The sequence below is a fragment of the Zalophus californianus genome, chromosome 4 (assembly GCF_009762305.2).
Source record: "Zalophus californianus isolate mZalCal1 chromosome 4, mZalCal1.pri.v2, whole genome shotgun sequence".
NCBI lineage: Eukaryota > Metazoa > Chordata > Mammalia > Carnivora > Otariidae > Zalophus > Zalophus californianus.
Window position 1 is genome coordinate 167,738,133 of NC_045598.1, and position 24,544 is coordinate 167,762,676.

The 24,544-nt window shown below is 39.1% G+C and overlaps 1 protein-coding gene across 6 annotated transcripts in view; it reads right to left on the reverse strand.

Moving 5' to 3' along the window:
- Window positions 1-8,058, reverse strand: part of TRPS1 (transcriptional repressor GATA binding 1) — a 253,371-nt gene extending 245,313 nt beyond the window's left edge. For 2 of the 6 annotated variants that reach the window (XM_027612964.2, XM_027612921.2), the window contains exon 1: window positions 6,788-7,278. The gene's annotated coding sequence lies outside the window, so the exon portion shown is untranslated. Of the gene's footprint in view, window positions 1-5,222; window positions 5,281-6,110; window positions 6,243-6,787; window positions 7,279-7,605 lie in introns of those variants that run through there. The other 4 variants (XM_027612930.2, XM_027612976.2, XM_027612938.2 and 1 more) reach the window with 4 other exon arrangements.
- Between the last annotated feature and the right edge of the window lie 16,486 nt (window positions 8,059-24,544).

The window sequence follows — 24,544 nt, forward strand, 5'->3', positions numbered from 1 at the left end:
TATGCGCAATTGATGGATTTTTTTTTTTTTTTTTTTTGGTATCATCTCCCACAAAGCCTCCCCAACCCCTCCCCACCACTGAACAGTACACACAGTGCTGATATTAAAGGACTGGGGCTCGGAACACCACCTTCTGCCTTTTTTTCCTTCTTGCTAAACTTTATCACTGTTCCCTCAGTTTTGAAGTAATAAATCGACATTCATTAAATAAAAATGCAATGACAGAAAACCCCATAACGTTAAATTTATGTTTGAAAACTCTGTGAAAAATAAAGTAAAACTGACTCTAAGATACTCTCACCATGCTTGATGCAAACAACTTAACAGCTTCAGTTCCTAAAGTTTTTCCTGACAAATCCGTAAGTAAAGGAGTAGTTAGCAAAGAAAGAATGCCCCTGATTTGAACTAAAGTCTTAGCTCTCACAAGAAAAACTGAGGAAGACATAAGGTAAGTCAAAACTGTCAAATTTCTATGCAGAGAACATGTCAACTTCCCTGAATATGCGGAATACTTTTATAATTGTAAAAGCCTTAAAAGACATTTTAAGGTATCTCCGTGATACCTAATTTCAGTATGTATTATTTTTAAAATACGCTCTGTGCAATGAAAAGAAAAACAAAAACTCTCAAAACAAATTTGGGGTTAAAAGCCAAGTCCAAGACAAGTAACCATAAGATTTAAACCTTACGAACAATTCACACCAGCAACGTCGATACTCAGTTCTGGCCCACCAAATGGGGCGGAGGGCCCTGTTTCTGGGTGGAGTGTCTTTCCCCAAGGAAGGAAAAACTGGCACGAATATTTTTGCCCTCTGAAAAGATTTTCCTACTTGCCAGCTTCTGAAGTTGCCCTGATGTCAATCAACATCACCAAGATGTCTCTTAACTGTAGAAAGTTCTGTTTGCCTGTGTAAGATCAGGAAAAGAGAAAATGACTATTTAAAAAAAAAAAAGGAAACTAAAAACACTGCGTGATAAATAGGGTTAAAAAATTATCATCTAAAATTGTGCGAATAAAAGAACCACCAGTAGAAACAAACTGACCCTTAAAATTAACGCTTTCAATCTTAAAATATATTTTTGTAAAGTTTCATCTATTTTCCTTCCTCTGCACATAAAAATGATTAATGTCACAATTAAACTTCCACATTTCAGGCTCTTGCTAACAGGTGTAACATTCTTAATATAAACACATTCATTGACCTGTCGCCATTGATAATCTTAATTAATTCATCTCAATTGAAACAAAAACAATGTTTTTTTTTTTCCAACTAAGAAAGAAATCACGCAACACAAATGCCCACTCTCCCCAAAACCCAAAAACTGTTTAAGTTACGGTAACCTGAAATGCACCAGCCATCACAGAGAGCAATTGGAGAAATCCAGCAGTGCTCAGCAGGAAAGATTTTTAATAACAGATTGAAAAACAAGAATAAAAATAACTGCATCAACAGAGCCTTTCTTCCTCAGGCCACAAGCCCGTTCTTACTTGAACTTTTTTTTTTTTTTTAAAAATGGCATTTTGGCCACTAAAACCAATCCAGAACATTATTAAAAGTTAAAAGCTACCAATTACTTCTGTCTGTTCTTTTAAAGCAAAGTTTGGCATTACGTCAGTTGGTTTAAAGAAAACAAGAAAGAGAGAAAGAGTAGGAGAGAAAGTTTCCTGCTTGTATAAACTAAACCACCAGGGAAGGTGTCTAGCCACTTGTAAAGTATTTACTGCAGGTTTTTAAAGAGCTAGAAACATTTTAAAAATTAAAAGTTTTCTTTCTTATTTTTAATGAAACATGCTTAGGAACAAAAAGCGTACCCTCAATGTCTTTGGGGGGGACATTTTGATGTTATTTGTATTTCAGTTATAGCTTCGAATCAGAAAATGATTCCCAATGATACTTCAAATTTGAAGTGCATAGATAATTTCATCTTTGTTTTTGCTACTTGGATTTGTGCTCTTAGAGAAAAAAAAAGCGGGGGATGGGGGATGACGAAAAGTCGACATTTCTACTATAATAGCTACTATAGCTTCAGCCACCAGTCAGCCTTCTTCTCAAACTAACAACAATTCATCTAATTTTCATCCATCGATCCTTCCCCAAATTCAGTGAAAGAGGTCTCCTTAAGCCCAAAGATCTCTTTCTAAACTAAATCCAGTTCTACATTATTATATCCATCAAAGAACCAAACCAAAGACCAACAAATTCAGTTCCCAGGGACCTGAAAACCACAAAGTGATAGGAAAACCCTAGAGGTGACCATAAGAGCAACATTAAGGACAGTATTTATAAAGGTCATATATAACTAATCAAATATCCTATACAAATAAACAAACAGCCTAAGACCCACTCACACTTGAGGATAAATTTTTAAAAGTGGTTATTCCCTCTAAAGCTCTGTTCGCTACCGAACAGTAGTACAAAACAACACTTGGCATTTTCGCATATTTACTTTAAGCCACTGGTTAAAGCTTGAGGAAGACAAATAATTTTGGTGATTTAAAAAACTCTGCTTAGTTTTTTTTCAGTGGAAATAACTGCAAAGTGCGGTAGTCTCCCATATACCTAAAAATCACCAGGAACTTCAGAGAATTAGATGAGATTTCTACCTGGCAAAGGCTCTAAGTTTCTTCATATTTTATCTGTGGGGGACCCTGCAATTCCATAAATTGTAAAACTACTATAGTAACAAAGAATTCATTACCTTCTGTACGATGATACCAAAAGCTGTAGTTATCACATAGATAAAGTAAAACCACATCCAGATATGCTGTCATTGAATTTCCCCCAAATTTCAATGAATAATAAACAAGGTGGATAAATGAGTAAACAGGAGTCAGAACTAGTTATCCATGGTCCTAGTAGTTATAACCAGCAAAACAGGGAGAGAGAGAAACCTGTTACCTGACAGCCTGAGCAAGGATGAACAACAGAAAGCAAGTCCATAAAACCTGCCTGTTTTTATCAAATTGATTGTAACGTGTGAGCTGCGATATTTGGGACCGAACTGTCTCAGTTTATAGTTTTCTGTGCCTGCCAAAAACAGATGCAGACTACCACACTAGCTGTCCTGCAGAAACTAAATTAAGCAAAGGCAAATACCAAGTGGAAAGTTGTCAGTCTGCTGAATGAATGGCTTCATTTTACACACCAGAGACTATCTCAATAAGAATACGTTTTAATGTGCACCAGTCATTTTATTTTAAGTGCATCACTTATTTCAAAAACAATAATTTTCCCTTTAAATTAATTATAAACACCTGCCCATAACTTTCTTAAAGTCTATTTTACACACAATAGCATAGTGTTATTACATTATTGTTTGCTACCCAAGTAGTGAAGTAAAAAAATAATTTCTATATTATATGCATTATAAAAAAAATTTAAAGGCCAGTTATTGATATCTGTGCTCATTTCAAAGTCAAAATAAAGTTCTAGCTCAAAAACAATTTTCTACCAGTCTTTTTAAAAATGTCAGTAACACTTATTTACTTCCACAAAGAAGGTAAGAAAAGAGTTTATTAAAACTTAACACCTTTTAGCATATCTTAATAGGAATGTGCAGATCATTAACAGCAAATTGTGATCTTTATTTCTCTCTCTCTCTGTACACACACACGCACACACGCGCACACACATCAAATAATAACAGTAATAGAAACATCATTGAAATACTAAGATCTTAAAAGCAGCTTTTCCACAGATGCATCCATTTCCCTGTTTTGAAGGTTTTCCTTATGAATGAAGATTCCCTTGTACTCTGGAAATCAGAGTAAACTCAGGAGTAGTATGTGACTTAAAAGAAAAGTAAAAATACTGAAAATATGGAAGAGGCATGTGCAACTCACTTATGACTAACACACTATTACAGATTCTAACCTGTTTTCAAGCAAAAATTTTATTAAATCATTTAAAACACTAATCATCAGAATGCTGAGCTCTAAAATCAACCTCAGATCTCACAACTACTGACACCTTTCTCCTTACTTTTCATGTTACCTTTCAGAGACAAAGGACAACATCTAAATAGCAGCAGACTCCCCTACAGCGTCCAGAATTCACAGGAGTGACAAACTTTTTTTGTAAGGAACTTGCTATGTTCCACCATTTACTTGGAGAGCGTCAGACTTGATTATTACGTGTAGGAAAGTATTCTACACACATATATCCTAACATATAATAGATATATTGGGACGCCGTAAACATCCACTCACCCATGGCAAATAATACTTTGCCAACTGAGTATTAATGAAGTCTCAGAATGCTTCACATTTAGAGAAATCAAGTCATAATGTGGCATTAGAACTCTATCTCCCCGTCAGGAGTTTTATTTTCACATTGTTAATATTCAAAAATAATCGTCCAACTTGAGCACGCTCGTGGCCCTATTTAACTGAATCTAGAAATATTTTCATCCAGGGGTATAGCTTTAAAAGGAAGTTATGAAGTCTGAGGAGAGATAAGCTCTAAGAACAATATGTTTGACTTGTTAAGATTAAGCATGTCATTAATAAACTTTCACTTAAAGGTAAAAAAAAAAAATCCTCAAAATCTTGGTATCATTTCCAGACTGTCCTGTCAGCATCACAACTTACAGGAAACGCTTCATCTTCCCATACAAACCCTGTATTTACTCACAACCCTAGCAGACTTGGGGAAGAAAAAAAAAAACCCACACCATTTTAGAATGAGTTTGCTTTTTTTACATTAACCGGTAGAATATCTGAGAAAGCGTCCTAAGCAAATGAGCAACATGTAAGAAACTTGACAACAGTGAGCTCAGAAACTTTCATTCTCATTTTGTCCACGTCAAGAACTGGCCGCCGCATTACTTTCCTTTGCTGCCCCTCGCATTTTTAACTCTGGCAGCCTTTTCTAAATGATCAACTTTTCCTAAAACCAGCAGGAAAGTAACATGATGCCAGCGAGATCCATAGGTTTTTAACTTAAGAGCTGGACGACTTTGAAGAGTGGTTAGAGGTTCCTATAGTATTTTTGCTTTCAACAATCAAATTTTAGCCAACTACCAGGCCTAGAGTTATCATTTCTTTGTAATTCTCTCCCCGGCCCTATCTGGAGATCCCTTTGTATACCTATTTTCCCTCTCAGACCCTTCCCTGTTCACCTGGTGCATTTACAAAAGTTCAATGAATCTACAAAAGTTCAATGAATCGGCCCAACTTCTCTGTGATTTCACTTCTCCGCTACGCTTCTCACTTCACTTACCTCACTTAAGACTCTAGCCGTGATTTTCCAAAATAGGATAAGGAGGAATATTCTATCATAATTTTGATTCATCATTAAAATCCATCGCTCTTACTCAAAAACTTTCAATAGTATCAATTCTGAGGCCTAAAAAGATATGAGGAAGTAAAGCAAGACCTCAAATTTAATCAGTCCAAGATTCCCTCTGCAACCCACCAGTCCTTCTCGCCTTCAAACTTAAATTGCTTTAGAGTCTTAAGGCCATAAAACGGTTTCTGACTTCCCTGGGGAAAGGGGGAAACACCACCATCTCACACAGGTACTAACAAAAAGGCTTTCCCAGCCACAAAAACAGCTTTGCACTTCAAACAGCTCCCACCTCCGTCTCACCCTCAAATTATTCACGGGGTCCTATAATCCTGGAGTTATTTGAAGGGACAGCGATGTTTGCCTTGGCCTTTCAAAGATGCGTTTCTCTGGAACCCAAACAGGAACTAGACAGAAGGCGAAGCTCCCGTCCCCCTGGACGTCCCACCGCTGTCAGGCATTTAATCACCGTCCAGTGTCCGCTGACCCGCGACACATGGCGCATCATCCGCACCGCAGAGGAAGTCTGCCCCTTCCTCAGCCCCTACGGAAGCGCCTGGGCTGCAAGGCCCTGCCACATGGCACGGACAGGGCACAGACCCCCTCGGCCAAGCTGCCCTGAGCCGCGCAGAGGCGGGTGCATCAGGGGATGCGACACCCTCCTTCTCCAGCCCAGCTGGGCCTTTAAGGCAAAAAGTTTGAAGCCTGGCTTTGCAAACTCTTCAAAGCCAACGCCAGTCCTGCACGGTTTTCCCACTTTGGGGACCACACGAAGGCCCCTCTCTGAGACCCTCCCAACCCTCCCAAGTTGGCCCAACTTACTACTCTGCATGCTGGTGCCTAGTCTGCTCCCCGCTTGTCAGGAGCCCCAGAAAACTTGCAGCAGCAGCAGCGGCGGCGGCGGCGGCGGCGGCGGCGGCCCCTCGGGTCCAACCACCTCCAGCTCCTCCGCTGCGCCCGGTAGGAGAGAATTAAAATCAGCCAGAAAGAGACAGCGAGGGGGAGTGGGGCTGCGAGGGGGAGGGGGCACCGGCCTGAAACTTCTTTTTTTGGCAAATGGGGATTTGTTTTTCCTCCTCCCTGGCGGCTGAACTTGACCCTCCTGACTCCAGGGGCTACTGCAGTTTGAAGTCGCTCGTTTCTAAGGCTCAGTTGCCTCAGACCCACCAAAAGGAGGAGAGGAAGGGGGGGAAAGAGAGCAGAAGAGAAGAAAGAAAGAAAGAAATCACACGCGCAAAAAGGAAGAAAGAAAATGCATGTGAAACCCGAGAAGCCTGCGCTTGGCTTTCTGCACTCTCCCTCTGCTTTTTTTTTTTTTTTTTTCAAAGAAAGTCACTTTTAATTCCCAGGGCTCCCCGCTCGCGATCGCCCACATTTTGCGCACACACGCGCGGGCGCAGCACTCGCGTCGCGGCGCCCCGGGCCCGGCCGAGGGGCGCCCGCGCCCCCCGTACCCCCCGCGGCCCCCGGCCCCGCGGCCCGCCCGGGCCCCTCCTTACCTGTTGATTAATCGTCAAGAACACCCTCGGCAGCCCGAAAGATGGTGGCGCGGCGGCCAGAGCCATGAACCGTCTTCTGTTGTTTGCAGAGTTGATCTTGGATTATTGGGGGGGAGGGGGGGAGAAAAAGGTCTTTCCTGCCTCCCCCCCTTTCCCTTCCCTCCCCCCCTTTATAAAAAAAAGAGAGAGAGAGAGAGAGAGAGAAAGGAAATAGAGCAAGGATGTGCCCGGTGCCGGGTGGGAGAGGGGAGGGGGTGTTGTTTTTTGTTTAAAAAAAAAAAAATAGGAAGGCGAGAGAGCGATCGAGAGGACGCGGGGTCTGGAGAAACGAGCAGCACCAAAAAGAGGACGCTTGAGATTGCAGTGAGATCGGGTCTTTATCAGAAATGTTATCGCTTGTCAGGACCTCAGTCTCCGCGCATTACGTCAGTTTCAAGACACCAACACTATTAATATCAAAGGAGCCTTCGCGGAGGAAAGCGCCACCCCAGACCGAGCTCCCTTAAAGAGACAGCGCGCGTCCCCGCGCCGCCGCCGCCGCCGCCGCCGCCGCCGCCGCCGCCCCGCCCGGCTCCGAGCACCCGCCGCCGCCGCCGCCGCCCGCCGGGACCGGCCCCGGCCGCGGCGTGCCGGCTGCGCGAGAACTTCGCCCGAGTCGGAGCGCCGCAAATGAGAGCTGCGCGGTGCCGGGACCCGGCTACCTTCCCGCCCCGCCTCTCCCCCCTCCTCCTCCCCACCCCCATGTGTGAACGTGCGGGCTGGAAACGGAGGAAAAAACCGAAAGCTTTAGGAATAATGTGATAAAGACGAGGACCTACCTTGTGGGTGCTGGGGGGCAGGTGGGGGCCAGTGCGTGACGGCCAAACCGATGGTCCCAGAGCACCCGGAGATGCTATCATGAACAATCTTAAGAACTCTAAAAGTGCTTTTACCTTTTCGGATGTTACTTTCCCTTCTCCCTCCCCATTAAACGACGCGGAATTGTGTGCGTGCGTGTGCGGCCCCTCCCCCGTCCCTTTTCTAGGACAGGAAGAAGTCTTAGGACACCTAGTCGGTGGTCAGTGTTTCCCATGCATTGGATGGCTAGAGGGCTTGAGGAGAACAACTTGAACTCTATCCTGAGTTGGAGAAGTGCGGACTGGGGTTGCTATGGTTTTCTGAGCTAGGGAGAAGCTAGCAAGCTCAATGGGTGCTTAAAGGAGGTACTACAAAATAGATAAAATGGGAACATTATTCAAATGCTGCAAGATTAATACCTGCTGATCTTTGGGGGTTTAGTAGCAGATAAGAAACTCTGAATTAAAGCATGACATTCTTTTTACTACTTCACATCTCCAAATACTCTTCATTGTTAAGTGAAATTCCCTCCACATGAAGTTACTGAATTGAGCGGGTTTTTTTTTTTTTTCCTTCTTCTTCTTCCTCTTATTTTTTTAACTTCTAAAGATCAACAATACATAAAAGAGACCCATGACAGGATTCAAAGCATAGTAGGTGTTAAAAACTAAGTAAACATTTTTTGGGCGTTTGGACTTCATTTTCTTCAGTTGGGTGACTTTAAGTGGCATGTTTTTCCTCCAGTGAAAGTCAGTTTAAAGTAATTTTGTGCTAAAAGGAGAAGCATCCTTCCTTCTCCAAACTACAAAATGATTAAAATTAGAATTTTAGAGGTACAATCATGAATCTGTGAAATGAAGATGAAGTAATTTCCTCCAAAATATTTTCCACTAAGTGATTCTTGCATCTTTTAAAAGATGAATATATTTTTGAAACATCAGAAGTGAAAAAGCCAATCTTTAAAAAAAATTAAAACATAAGCATGTGCTTTTAGAAACTTACTCCTTTTTCTGTAAGGTCTTCATTTCTATTTAATATACCTAGTCAGGCAGATACGGGATTCCTTTTTGTAGCACTTTTATTCCGGAAGGATTTTGGTAGTGTGTCCCATACACTCTCTATGAGTAAAAAAGCAATAATTCTTTTGCAATAGAAAAACCAGTCAGGTAAAAAAGTGGTCAAAATACAATTTCACAATGAGGCAAACTATATATTCCCTAAAGGAATGAAAAGACAATGAACCTTAGATGCATGGAGTTATTCATATGTTATCATCAATTTAAATTAATTTGGGAACAGAGTTAGATTTATGTATAGCCTTGCTTGCAAGGAAAATTAATATCAAAATCCTGAGTAAATCTCATAGTCAGCTACTAATGACCACCTGCATATTTCCACACTAGAGTCATTTAATACTGTCCACCACCAATTTCCACTGTAAAAAGTATTCATATATTAAATATAGACCTTTATTTTCTTTTTTAAGCCATAAATTAGCTTACCAAGTTTTATGGAAATATGCACAGCACAGTGAGAGGCATTTTTATTCAGGGAGAAAAAAGGATCTGAGTGAAACATTCTTTAGCCATGACTAACTAAAAATATTAGATCAAATAAATTTTGAAAGAGGCACCTCAATGGTAAAACCGTTTGTACTTAAAGGGTTAATACCACCTAAAACTGCTGGAGCTGGTATCTAACTGATAAAATCTGAGGCTACAGCATCTTAGCAGCAAAGTTAAATAGTACAATATATCACAAGGATTATCCCCTAATCTCCTTCTGCTCCCCAAGATTTAAATGGCATTTTAAAGGGGGAAGTAATCTTCCTCTCCGTCACCCTCAAATCTCAGGCAGTTGTTAAGAGTGTAAATTTACTCACATGAAACAATCATTGATTAAATCGGTTCAAAAAAATTAAATTACCTGCTTTTGCAAGCACAAAACCCTTGAGATGGCTGGTGTTTTTCCACCTGTAATAATACAAAATTTGACCATTAAGTATACCCAAAATTATATATTATATAAAAAGTTAAAGCCAAAGGTCTGAGGGTGAATTATGTCTTTTAATTGAAAGGATAAAGTTACCCTTCAGGTACTGAAGCCAACAAATTCATGGTCACTTAAAAATTTAATGAATGAAGTTTCACGGACTCAATTTTGCTAAAGCTTGCCTGAGAATTGAAGAATCTCTTCATGTTACTTTTTGTATTTCAAGTTAGAGTACAGCAGATCAAAATGCTGTCTGTATCAATCCATTTACATTAACCACAAAAGATCTGTAGAGAACTTAATAAAAGCACAAATATTTTTGTAAACTTTTTCAAGCAAATTATTTATTTATGAAATAATTTATGAAGAAAATTTTTACCTCATGCTTTAGATATATTACATATGCTCTTGATTGACACAATATGTTTAAGCTCAAAGGCCCTCGTAGCATTTTTTAATTCTAGTAGGACTATTTCAAAACAACCAACTAATACATGAGATCATAATTGTTTGACAGTTGTTTTTAATATATAAAATAAGTTATGTATATTGTTTTCCTTCAAATGTTTGTTGATTTGTTTGTATAGCCCTGACATTTGCATGGCACAAACTGAATTAGGGGAAATATTAAAAGATTTATTTACATTTATTATCTTCTGCTGTCAAGCATATGCAAAGCTCTTAAAAACTATTCTCTTCTTTTGCTTTTATTTGCAATACATTTCTGAACAATGGAGTCTGGATGTTAAAATAACAACCTGTGCCTTTATAGAATACATCACAAAATAAAGAAGAAATTAAGAGAAATTTTTAAAAGCAAACAAAAGAAATAACTTCCAACTGAAATAACTTCTTTATAATCTTTCGTAATTCTTTGAGTTCTGGAATATTCTCTTATGGCTAGACCACTGATGAAACACTACCTTGAGCTGTATTAATGCTTATTATTTATTAAAATTACATAACGCACTTTTTCTGCTTTATTATTTAAACATCCTTTTTTTCCCTTTTCTTGTAGTTTATTCAGTAGAGATACAAAGAGGGATTAGTAGTTAAGCACAAGCATACTTGTTTTACATTTTCAACCTTTTAGCACATAACTTAACTTACAGTTCCAGTGCCTGTAATCACAATGATTTTACCTGATGGAACACGTATCTCAGAAATGTAATCCAACTGTTTACCCTAACACGTCATAAATTGCTCTTCCTTTCAGAAACCTCAAAGATTGACAACCCTTGGCCCTAAATGCCTACTGCTATAACACATACTATCAAGAAAATATTTATGTATTATTTGCTCTCAAATTAGTACTAAATCATATACAATGGAAGACCATTTTGCCTTCCAGCATATCAAAAGCAATTGTAGAAGTAGTCTGCCCTCCTTCGTGGTGAGACCTGAAGGAACGGAGCATATCAAAGATGAACTTCCCTGAGTCTATTTCTTCTCTCAATCACACACCACTCAATCTTAAAAAAAAAAAAAAAAAAGACTTCTCTGCACAAATTATGATCATTTTCCAAACTACCTATTGCTGAACACCTCTGGGTGAATTTATTAAAGATAAATTCAGCTTTAAATAGCCTGTATCTGGTATTCAAATTCACACTTACACTTGCCAAACCTCCCCCCTGCAATATCAGGCAACTGCCTAGTTAAACAGATGGGCCTTGCAGCCCACCCTAAAAGCCAACAAACATAGGCTTTATTTAATTAAAAGAGGAAACAAATTTCTGAGGTGTAGACACACACAGGCGTGCATACACACACACTCACACATACACATGCGCGCGCACACGAAATCCCTGCCAAGGGTGCCCCAGAATAATAATGATGATTTTTGCTTTTTCAGCAGGTTTTATGAATGTCCAAACATATACTATCCATTGGATTGAAAGGAGAATTCAACAGGATCACTCAATGCTATGTATTCAAACCAAACCACTATAGGAAGTAACTGGACTCACTCCATTCTCTTAAGTAATAGAGAGCATTTACATTTGAATTAACCCAGATCCACCATGTGACCCTGAAAAGTAGCTTTTTCCAATGTTCTTCATATTTCTACCCTCTGCTCTATTGTCTTTTCATCCCATCCACTCTCCAAACCATGCAGTTAACTCTCAGTTGTCTATAACCAAGCCCAACCCCCAATTTTGCCTATTTTTCACACTGAAATATTCCACCAGAAATTCAAATTTCTGAATTTGAATGATACGAAATATGTCTAATACCATAATTTAGGAACAGGAGGCCATAAAGAGAGACAACATGGAAGGAGGAAGGAAATAGACAAACCCTATCTCTGTTAAAGTTATGAGTCATCCAGACCAGAAACCTCAGACATTTGACATCTTTGGTAATACCCTCTCCCACAGGCCCCACATCCAATCAGTTACCAAGTCCTCCCATTGTTTATTTTCTAAAGGCTTTTGTAACTCCTACTGCCTTTCTTTCCATCCACATGGACCCTTCACAATTTAAAAGTTATTATCTCTTGCAAGACATCCCATTGAGCTTCTCACCCTTACTCTCTTGCCCTCTGTTCATTATTCTACGAAGCTTCTGGGTCAGATCATCTCCCTTCTGCATTTTCTATTCCTCAGGACAAAAATCCCATGACTCCCAACTGCCAAAAGAATAACACTAAAGTGCTGTCGGCCATTCAAGTCCTCCCATAATCTAGTCCCAAACAACTGTTCTGGTCTCATTCTTCACTCTTTTCTTCCACACAGGCCAGTCTCCTGACGCACTGACTGAGACATTCCCCACACCTATCTGCCATTTCAGAATGCCTTGTTTTATACTTACAGCCACCTTCCACTTGGAAGGCTTTGAAGGGCCTTTCATACCAACTTTCCATGCAAAATACCCTCTCTTTTTCTAAGGTCAAACTCAGGTTCTGCCTTTTGTGTGATGCCTTCCCCAAACTCCAAATCAGAATCAGCAATGCAGGAACTAAGCTTCTATGGGACTTGCCTCTCTCTCTAGCTGAGGATTCATCAGAGTGACTTGTATAATGCTGTTTGTTGATTTCATCTCCCGCCCCTGCTAAACTGTAAGGTTCTTGAGGGCAGAAGACCATCAAGTCGCAGATATTCAATAACAGCTGTTCAACTGAATTTGGAGATTGGAACAACCTTGTTACATTTTACTTAGAAACACACTATTGAGCCCAAGTTTCAAATGTTCCATGTGGCCTTTTCTTCCTTTCTTTCTCTTCATTTTTTCTTTAATACATATGGGCTGATGCATCATGTGCCAATTGAAGCTTCTGGGTGGTCTTCATCTCAGCAGCATATTTTTGGCAACGTATCAGAGAAGACGTTTGTCCTCCTCTGAAATATTGTCCTCATTATCATTAAGTTTGGGTTCATAATTCCATGTTGCTCTAAAAATAGCAAATTAAATGATCTTTAACCTAAATCCTAGGCATTAAAATGTGGGGATATAGAAAATGAGGCTGAAAGCTGAGAAATTTTAGATGGGAAGGGATTTTTTGTAGTTTTAGAAGCCAGAGCGTGAGTTAGGAAAGTTATAAGACTGAGGTGCAGATAAACAATCTCTTCAAACGTTAATGGTGTCTTTCTCTATATTATTTAACATTAAACTATCCAATCATTTTGTATAAGTCTATTAATTTTTGCAGATTTAATCATCAAACATTAAAGTGATATTTAATTGAAGGTATAGATCCAAATGTCCAGGTTCCCACAGGGATCATGTTTCATAATATTATGAATCCCATGGAAGTGTGTGTGTGTGTGTGAGTGTGCCTGTGTGTATACATGGGTATGTGTCAAGGAGTGTGTGATCATCTGGAAAATGAAAACTTTGGTTAACACTCCATCTTGGTGTTCACAGAATTGATTTATCCTTGGTGCATCTAGATAACTGGAAAAGACTGGTGTTTAGACAACCACATAGAAAGAAGACTGTAGACTACCAGCTTCTGGAAGGAAGCTACTCTCCACATTCTCTTTCTGCCATGAGAGGAGAAACACTACATCACCTGGGCTCCCTTGCCATTTGGTTTCTGGCGGGGTTTGACTAATGACACCATTAGTTCAGGGAATGGGGAAAAAAAAGGCAACCAGATACTTATCCCCCTGAGTCCCTCCTGTCGGGCAGCCCCTCTACCATGGCTACACTTGCAGGGTTCCAGAAATAAGCTTCCTATCCCTTTGGATTTTAGGCCTAAAGGCAGCTGCTTCTGGCTCTTGGTAGCCCCTGAATGTTTCACCATCTCTTTCTCCTCCCTCACCCCTGCCCACGACTTTGTAAATGATCCTTCTTCATTCAACTCTCTTCAAATTCTTCTTTGTGTGTGCCATGTGTTATCCGCCTAGCTTCTGAATGATATAGAAGGACTTGTGATAAAATCATCTTTGTACTAACATAGCCCACGATAGTCTATTACAATATAAAGTTAAACAAATACATGTTGAGCGACTATCGTGTGCCAGACACTGTGTTCGGTGTTAGATACCCCAGTGGCAAATGAGCTGGCATGCTCCCCACCTATGGAATTTATGACCTAATTAAGTGCTTCTTAAACTATCTTGGTACTTTCTAAAAATACAAATGTGTAGCCCTCACCTACTGAAGTGCATCTCTGGAGAATGTAATTGTAGTAAGCACACCTTGTGATTCTTGTATTCACCAAGATACAAGAGAGCGGTCCTTTGACTATGACAAATATTAAATCATCCAATGCAAATGTGAAGATACCAAGACCTCAATAAATGTTTGTCAGGTGAATGCATGGAGGCACGAATTAAAGTTAACAGGTAGTTCAGATATGGAAGGTCACTTATGGTCATTTGTAGTGTGTAGGGCACTGGGATTACTGCCCTTCCATGGGGTAGACGGAAGTTGGGGTAGAGGGTGCTCTATAAATCGTGCTCATTGTTTTCGATCTTCGTGCTCTACTGCATTAACTCCCATCCCCTCCTCCATCCTCCCCAGACAACATGCACAAATCTGCTGTATCAGCCCCAGCTGCAGGGTTTCCCCAGCAGAGCAGAGCCCTGGGCACTTGCTCCAATTTGCTCTCGTCTAGACTCTGGAGATAGCTCTGTCTGAAAGAGAAGCACGGACACTCATAGTTCAAAGCTAATTAAGTCAGGACGATAAACAAGGTAAGACTCCTGGGAATAAGGGGAATTTCTTGAACCCCAAGAAATTCACAAGTTCAAGATTGAGAGCATTGGTAATAATATCTGAGACTTCCAACTATTTTATTCATCCTTCCCAAAGATGTAGATAAGGCATAAGGCAAACAGCTACAGAGAACCACTACCTGATCATTGTGGTTGCTGTTTTGTGAAATACTAATTACCCTCTCTTTCTACTATTCACAGTCTTAAACTAAGTTTCTAGACAGTCCCAGCTAACCTTTTCTCAATATTCTTTTTTCAATATTCTTTAACATATTTTTTTAAAGCAGTTCTGGGCAAGATCCCTGAACTCCTCATATCCAATTCTATAACTAGTCATGCAGAATATCACAGCACAATACATACACATATATTTACATGTATATTAAACTCTTTAAACAAGGAAACATAATCAAAGCATACCACCTCCTATTATCTCTTCTAAACACAAAAGCACACAGAGAATGCAAATACTGTTTTAATAATGCCATGAGTTTCCAGTTGCTATATGTTAGATTCTAACAGGTAAAATCTCAAGACCACTTTGAGGTACCTAAAACCAAATTTTATTTTATTTAAAGAGACATGCCACTGCATCTTGATCTCATACTAGGTGAATAAAGGCAATTTTACCTTTGGACCATAAAAGTGAAAATGAATGTAAAGTAGCCACCTAGAAACAACCCATTCTGTGGGGTACATCCGAATAATTTGCATAGGAATATGTTATCATGGTCCAAACATTGTTTACACTTGGTAACTATAATTTGTCCTACCAGGCAGTATACTCTCCTTAGTAGGATATTATACTGTGACTTATGATGTCATTACACAAAAATTAAAATCTTGCTCCATGTTTCATCACATAGCCAGCACGATATTCTATTGATAGAGTAGAGGTCAGAGCTTAGGGTCACTCTGCTTTATTAAGACTGTTTTATGACTCCACCACAAACTACTCGAACAAGTACATATTCCTTAACTATATTTTGGGCAGTGGGTTTCTTTTTTCATTCAGCGTATCATTAGAGGAAAGTTATATAATTTCTACTGAGATCATTGTAAAATTTAGCCTCTTTATAATGCACTTCTGGCCTCCCATTTCAAAGATATCTTGGTAAAGACTGTCCTAGAAGATGAGAATCATCCACATGCTTATGAAAGCATCGAATGACAAAACATTGGCTTTTTATTGAAATGCAGCCCGCTCCTCTAATTTTACAAGTAAAGAAACAGAGACCTAGGCAGTGAAGGACTGCAGTGTCTAAATACACACCAAAGTAATCACAGTGGCTTACTATGTGCCAGGCTCTGTTCTAACTATTTCACAGAGAGTAGTTCATTTAATCTGAACAAATACTCTATGAAGTAAGTATCACTCTAATTCCCATTTTGTAGATAAGAAAATGGAAGCATATGCAATAACATAGCCAAAGTCAAATATGCAGTCAGGTATAGAACTAACTGGGTCAAGGGTCTAAAGTGTCACTACTCTACACCTTTACTCTGGTGGCAGAACTGGGACTCCAATCTATGGTTTTTGACTTGACATTGAAACTTGCAATTGTGAAGTACATATGTGTGTTTGTGTGTGTCCACTTGTGGTAAACACTTGCTAGTTTTTAGCTGCCCACATCCATTCTCTCTTCCCTAGCAATAGCCCACTGGTTTCCCCCTGGAGGAAGAGAAGCCCCTGTTCTTAATCCATCAAGATGACTCACTGCAAGAAAAGCAAGCATCTGACTCTGGTCTTGCTTATCAGAGCATCATATTCAGAGTTGGAGCCAAGGAAACCTCGGGAGACAAATGGAGAGAAAATCTGAATCTTTTATTCCCCAGCACTCAGTCTTTTTTTTTTTTTTTTTTTAAGATTTTATTTATTTATTTGACGGATAGATAGCAAAAGTAGGCAGAGTGGCAGGCAGAGGGAGAGGGAGAAGCAGGCTCTCTGCTGATCAGGGAGCCAGATGTGGGGCTCGATCCCAGGACTCTGGGATCATGACCTGAGCTGAAGGCAGCTGCTTAACCGACTGAGCCACCCAGGCGCCCTGACCCAGCACTCAGTCTTGAGAAGCTGTGAGGCTGGAGCTCTTGCAGCTGTCTCGCCACCACAGAAAATTTTAGCAAATGTAGAGAAATTTTAGCAAATGTAGAGAAAACAGAGCTTAGACCTAGACAGACAGATTCTGCAACATTGCTGGGGTCTCTAAATAATACCACACCCTAAATCAGCTCTAATCCCGGCATTCACTAGTTCTCTTTGTTTATGGCTTAAGCCGTGTGAATTAGTATTAGAACTATGCTATTGTGGAATTTTAAAAATTTATATTCATACTTTCTAACAAATAGATTTTCATGCTTTTCATCCAAAATGGTAGCGTACAGATTGATGACCCATCTTACTTGCCAGACTTGGCCCTGGGTAATTTGTAACAATATTCAACATCATGTTCACCCTCAAATGGCAAAGACATAAAGATATCAGGAATGATTTGGAAATGCAATGAACATATCCAAAAGACAAATTCCAGTAACTGCTGTGAACAACACCAATGTGTTTTGAATACCTTCTCCTCTCTCAAGCTCTGGGATATTCTTTGTTTAAATGAGCAGTTTTGGGGGTACCTAGGTGGCTCAGTTGGTAAGCGTCTGTCTTCAGCTCAGGTCATGATCTGCAGGTCCTGGCATCAAGCCTTGCATCAGGCTCCCTGCTCAGCAGAGAGTCCGCTTCTCTCTCTCTCTCTCTCTCCCTCTACCCTTCCCCCTGCTTGTGCTTGCTCTCTCTCTCTCTCAGATAAATAAATATATAAATGAAGTCTTTACAAAAATAAATTAGCAGTTTTATTTAATAATCTTAAACTACATATGTTCTTTATTTGACAAATTACTCCTATTGTATTTATAGAAGTTTTTTTTTTGTACAATATCCTTCAAAACTTATTGAAATAAGAAAGGGATTAGGCAAAATATTAATCTTAACACATTGATAATTCTTTGGTATTAGAAAAGCTCCATATGAAGATGACCAAGGAATTCAAACCCACACATAGGTATGAAGATTTCACAGAAAATCACTGGTAGTCACAAAATGATGAAGGACAACATTAAAACCTGTTCCAGTGCAAAAGGTTTACAACGAAGGTTATCCCAAGTGGTCACACAAGGTTTACATATATCATGCCTACTAACTCTGAAATCTAAAGATTATTGGCCTAAGCAGACCCAGGGAGACAGACTCAAATGATCTTTCTGTTATCAATTTTTAATAGTGACTAAATATTGAGCTATTACATCGTGTTTCATTATTACTCACTGCACTCTATGCAACGTAGCTCTGGTGATGTCTATTTTATATTTACCAATAAACACAACACATTAAAACAAGGTTATTCTGGGGTGCCTGGGTGGCTCAGTCATTAAGCGTCTGCCTTCCGCTCGGGTCATGGTCCCGGGTCCTGGGATCCAGCCCCGCATCAGGCTCCCTGCTCAGTGGGGAGTCTGCTACTCCCTCTCCCACTCCCCCTGCTTGTGTTCCTGCTCTCGCTGTCTCTCTCTGTCAAATAAATACATAAAATCTAAAATAAATAAATAAATAAAAATTAAAACAAGGTTATTCTGCAACAGTGAATAGGACACTAAAGCATAAGAGATCTAGACCCTGGATATTGTACCAAATCTAAAAAGTCTGGTAAATTAGTAAAATATTTGGATTAATTTTACCTTCTGATACATATTTTCCAATTTATCTGTGAAATATTCCTTATAAAAAATAAAACTTTGAGACGAGGCAAAATACAACATTATTTTACTCTAGTCTAAATAAAGTTATATAAAGTTAGACCTGAAAGGTTCCTTAAAAATCTATTCATCTCACTGTTCTCACTTAAATGCAACAACTGAAAATCAGCAACTGAAATAATAATAATAATAAGGACAATAATAATCATTAAAAAAGACATTGACTCTAACAGGCACTGTGTTAATTAAATCCTTTCTGCTTATTGTCTCATGTACTCCTAAAACAACTCTTTGAAGGGCACATTATCATTTTTCCCATTTTAGAGATGAGAAATCTGAGGCACAGAGAAAGAATTTCCTTGCCCAAGATTACATGGCTACTGGGTGACAGAGCTAGGATGCAAAACCAAGCAGTCTTGGCCCTAGGATTGCCCCCTGCCAAAAATAATTAAGATATTTCGTATTATATTTTATACTTAGTGATGATATGCAATCACTAGGTTAAAAATAATGATCTTTTCACTCACCAAAAATTAGTCAATTATGTAAAGACTGTGTTTATCAAGTGTTTTTTTTCTTTTTAGAAATAATTTTTCTAAAGTAAAGAAATATAATTATTGTAAGTGCTTTTGAGTGTTATTTAATCGTCTTTAATGGGTTTTTCTTTATTTTTCTGTTTGGGCCAAAATATCAGAAAGTCGTATAACTACCATACTTTAAGTACATGACTATAATGCATATTTGTACAAGTTCTGTAATTATGATAATTTTGAACCTGGTTTATATTGGCATCCCTCAACTAATTTTGTAGTCTAACAATTGTGAAATATATTCTGTGATCCCGTTAAAACTTGAGCCAGATCATGTACCACACCCCTACTCGACATCCTCTAATGGCTTTTCATATCATTTTGCATTAAATCCAAAGCGCTCACTATAACTCAGGAAGAATCCTATCACCCCCCCACCTTTACCTCTCAATGGATTTCTTATTACCCTCACCTTTGTTCACTCTACTCCAGCCACTGGCCTCCTTGATATTCTTCTAATATGAAAATATATCACCTCCTCAAGGCCTTTGCATTTTCTGTTCCCGCTGGTATACTTTTCCCATAAATACCCCATAGCTCTCTCCCTCACTTCATTCAAATATTTCCTTAAAAGTCAGCTCCTCAGTGAGACCTATCCTGAAGACTCAACCTAAAATGTTAAATCCTCATGCACATTTTACATCCTCCTTTCCTGCTCTATTTTTTATCCACTAAACTTATCTGTATATGATATAGGTTTACTTATTTATCTGATTTGTCTCTCTCCCTAACTAAGTTGTATGTTTCACAAATGCAGGTTTTTTTCTGTTTTGCTTGCCACTTTATTCCCTGCATTCATAACAGTACCTGCTATATAATAGGTGCTCAATAATTATTTGTTAAGTTAACCAGTTAATTAATAGAAGTTGGTTGTATTGAATTATTTTAAGAGCAATTTCCATTGCAAATGAGATAAATTGCAATGTCATTAACATGAATGTACCTCTCAGTCCACCTACTTTGAATATTCAGTTTTATCATTCAAGTTCTTTACTTGGCAGCTTGATAATGGGGATTTTAATTTTATTTATAAAGCATCCCAATCCAATTCATTTCACCGTCTGCTGATTTTTTTTCCAGCTTTCCAGACAAGTTAGTATTCAACTTGCCGCCAGCTCAATCTAATCAATTGATGGATTGACTGATGGACCGATTAAGATTTCATTAAACAAATATTTACTGAACACCTACTATGAATGAGGCACTTGGACAAGAGCAAAAATTCAAGACCAACAAGAACCCTTCTGTCATAGAACTTATGGTGTTATAGGGAAAAGCCAACAGAGCCAAGAATTGGAGTGGTTATAGGGCTATTAGAGTATTTTGGTAAGAGTTTAGGGTAGCAACCTAGCAAGTAAAAAGAAGTGAGGAGACATGAGGAATAATCTGCATGCAGAATTGGTGGTATTTCTGATGGACTGCATGTGAGAAACAAGAAGAAAGGAAGATGCAAAGTTACTTACTTGAAGAAACAGGGTGATGGTGGTGCCATTTACTGGGATGAAAAAGATTAGGGAAGGAACAGGTTTTAGTGGGGCGAGTGTGACATTCAAGTGGAGATGTAAAGTCTAGAACTTATGGTAAAGAGATCTGGGAAGGAAAGATACAATGTCACTTGTATACTGTCACTTGTCATCAGTATACAAGTGACATTTCCAGCCATAAAAATAGATCACATCATTTCTGGAAAAATTACAGAAAAGCTGAGAACCTAAGACTGAGACTAGAGAGGTCAATTAGAGGCAAAGATTTCTTCTCAACCAACAAAGGAGATTGGGAAGGAGCAACATATGTGAGAGGAGGAAAACCAGAGCAGGGTGCAAATAATCCAAGAGGAAGGAAACTATTTCAAGAAAGAAGGGAAGCTAAGAGGTTGAGTTACCTGAGTTAGATTTTATGGAATTAGATTTTTGGAGACCTTATCACGATATGTTCCAGTGGAATGATGAGAACTGAAACCATAATGCGGAGAGCTGGGGAATGAGTCGAAGGTGAGAAAGAGGAAGCAATGTGCACAAATAACCTTTTTGGGGTGAATGGCAGTTAAGGATCTGGAGATGTAGGTACGTGAAAGTGTGGGCAAGGCAAGACATGTTTTCAAAAATGGCAGATGGATGAACATGCATGTGGAAGGGAACGATCCTGTGAAAAGAGAGTGATTGACAAAGCGGATAAGAGAGGACATAATGTGAGAAGCCAAATACATAAGATGGTGACAGATGGCATTAATAACATACCCTCCTTCTTGGCTAGAGAAGGGCACACTTCCTTCACGGTGTCACAGAAAAAGCAAAGATGCAGGTATGAATGTATGTGTGGTAAGAGGACGCAGAGAAGTGTGAGTGTATCAGGCAGAGTCCCCAGTCACAAGCTGACGGGATGATTCAGAAGAAAATAAATGTAGTACAAGTGCACACAGTAGCTCAGACAATCACTGGGGAGAGCTGGAAAACCAACTCAAAGCTTGTTTTCAAAAACAACAACTCAAACTATCTTTATTACTAAACTGATAAAGGGGTGCCTGGGTGGCTCAGTGGGTTAAGCTCAGACTCTTAATCTCAGCTCAGGGCTGTGAGTTCAAGCCCCACATTGGGCTGCGTGCCCAATGTGGGTTTATGTATTTTTGCTTTTTTTTTTTTTTTTTGGTTTTTAAACTAAACTGATAAAGAAATCATTGCTGCCACCTCTTGAGTTCGAGATCTGACATTTGAAGAGCTGGCCCTTCTGCCCCAGAAACTTTCCCATGCAGCCATCACCACTGTCTCCGCCACCAAGAAAGAAAGAGTATTCCTCCTCACTTCCCTCTTACAGCAATAGCTCCTTAGTTAGAGCCTGGTGCTGGAACGTCTGATGGTAAAGGCTGTGCCTTAGCTCAAGGAAAGCAAATATCTCACATGATTAGCTTACATCAAGGGAGGTTTTCCTTTACACCCTAGAAAGATGTCTACAGTAAAGAGTGGCTTCGGATGTTGAACAAGTAAAATAAGTATCCCACAAGAACAGTCAAGAAAAGACAAAATATACTAGTTAAAAAAATCTTAATAACAAAATCTGTTCGAAGTTAGAACAACATTATCATAAAGTATAACCACATGATAGTTACATAATTTCAGGGATTATAAACTAGGAAAAAAGGAAAATCCTTTGGCTATAATGACATAACAAAGAAATACTTAAGCACAGTTTCAGACATTGTAATTCCTGATAATTAAGATGTTTCTAAAAAAAAGTCATTCCAAATTTTAATATTTCACAACTTAGCCATGATCCAAAAAGAATGCTCACCACTGGCATAACTGTTACCCAGGTGCTCTATGTTCACTTTCAGCTCATCGGGAGACAAAATTATTCCACATTCATTTTCCTGTTTTTAAAATATTGATACATATTGATTCTAAAAAATTCAAGTGCGGGGTGCCTGGGTGGTTCAGTCAGTTAAGCATCCACCCTCGGCTCAGGTCATGATCCCAGGGTCTGGGATCAAGCCCCACATTGAGCCCCACATTGGGATTGCTGCTCAGTGGTGAGTCAGCTTCCCCCTCTTCCTCTACCCTTCCCCTGCTTGTACTCACTCGCTCACTCCTGCTCACTCTCTCTCTCAAATAAATAAAATCTTTAAAAATAAAGAAAAAATAAAATTAAAAATTCAAGTGCTATAGAAAGGTTCAAAAATGACTTAAAAACACCTGCAACCCTATCAGTGCACTTACACTCAGATACACACACACACACGCTCACACACACACACTTTTTTTCCATAAATGGTATGTATGTGGTGCCTGGGTGGCTCAGTCATTAAGTGTCTGCCTTCAGCTCAGGTCATGATCTCAGAGACCTGGGATTGAGCCCTGCATCGGGCTCCCTGCTCAGCGGGAAGCCTGCTTCTCCCTCTCCCACTCCCCCTGTTTGTGTTCCCTCTCTTGCTGTGTCTCTGTCTGTCAAATAAATAAATAAAATCTTAAAAAAAAATAAAAATAAATAAATGGTATGTAAAGCATGTTGGTGTCTAGCCGTTAATGAAAGAAATCAGACACAAATAAATGAAAAAAATATTCTGTGCTCATAGATTGGAAGAATTAATATTATTAAAAATGTCTACACTACCCAAAGCAATCTACAAATTCAATGCAATCCCTATCAAAATTCCAATGACACTTTCACAAAAATAGAACACACAATCCAAAAATTTGTATGGAACCGTAATAACCCCAAATAGCCAAAGCAATCTTAAGAAAAAAAGAGCAAAGTTGGAGGTAACACACTCCCTGATTTCAAGCTATATTACAAAGCTATAGTCATTAAAACAATGTGGTATTGGCATAAAAAGAGACAAATGCATCAATGGAACATAATAGAGAGCCTAGAAATAAACACACATATATATGGTCAACTAATTTACGACAAAGGAGACAAGAATATACACAGAAAAGGACAATCAATCTCTTCAATAAATGGTGTTAGAAAAATTGGACAGTTGGGGCGCCTGGGTGGCTCAGTCATTAAGCGTCTGCCTTCAGCTCAGGTCATGATCCCAGAGTCCTGAGATAGAGCCCCGCATCGGGGTTCCTGCTCCGCAGGATGTCTGCTTCTCCCTCTCTCACTCTCCCTGCTTGCGTTCCCTCTCTCACTGTGTCTCTCTCTGTCAAATAAATAAATAAAATCTCTAAAAAAAAAAAAAAAGAAAAGAAAAATTGGACAGTTATGTGCAAAAGAATGAAACTGAACCACATGCACCATGCACAAAATTAATCTCTAATGAAAAAAAAAACCCTCAAAATGGATTAAGACTTGAACAAAAGATCTGAAAGTATAAAACTCTAGAGAAAAACATAGGCAGTAAGCTCCTTGACATAGGTTTTGGTGATATTTTGAATCTGACACCAAAAGCAAAAGCAACAAAAGCAAAAACAAACAAGTGGGACTACATCAAACTAAAAAGCTTCTGCACAGCAAAGACAACCATCAACAAAATGAAAAGGCGACCTACTGAATGGGAGAAAATATTTGCAAATCATATATCTGATAAGGTATTATTGTTCAAAATATATAAAGAACTCATACAACTCAACTGCAAAAACAATCCAATTTAAAAATGGGCAGGAGATCTATATAGACATTTTCCAAAGAAGACATAGAGATGGCCAACAGACACATGAAAAGATGCTCAACATCATTAATCATCAGTGAAATGCAAATCAAAAGCACAATGAGACATCACCTCACACCTGTTGGAATGGCTTTTATCAAAAAGATAAGAAGTAACAAGTGTTGGTGAGGATGTGGAGAAAAGGGAAACTTGGTGCCCTGTTGTTGAGAATGTAAGTTGGTACAGCCATTGTGGAAAGCAGTATGAAGGTTCCTAAAAAATTTAAATATAGAAGTACTATATGATCCAGCAATTCCATTTTTAGGTATTTATCAGAAGAAAATGAAAACAC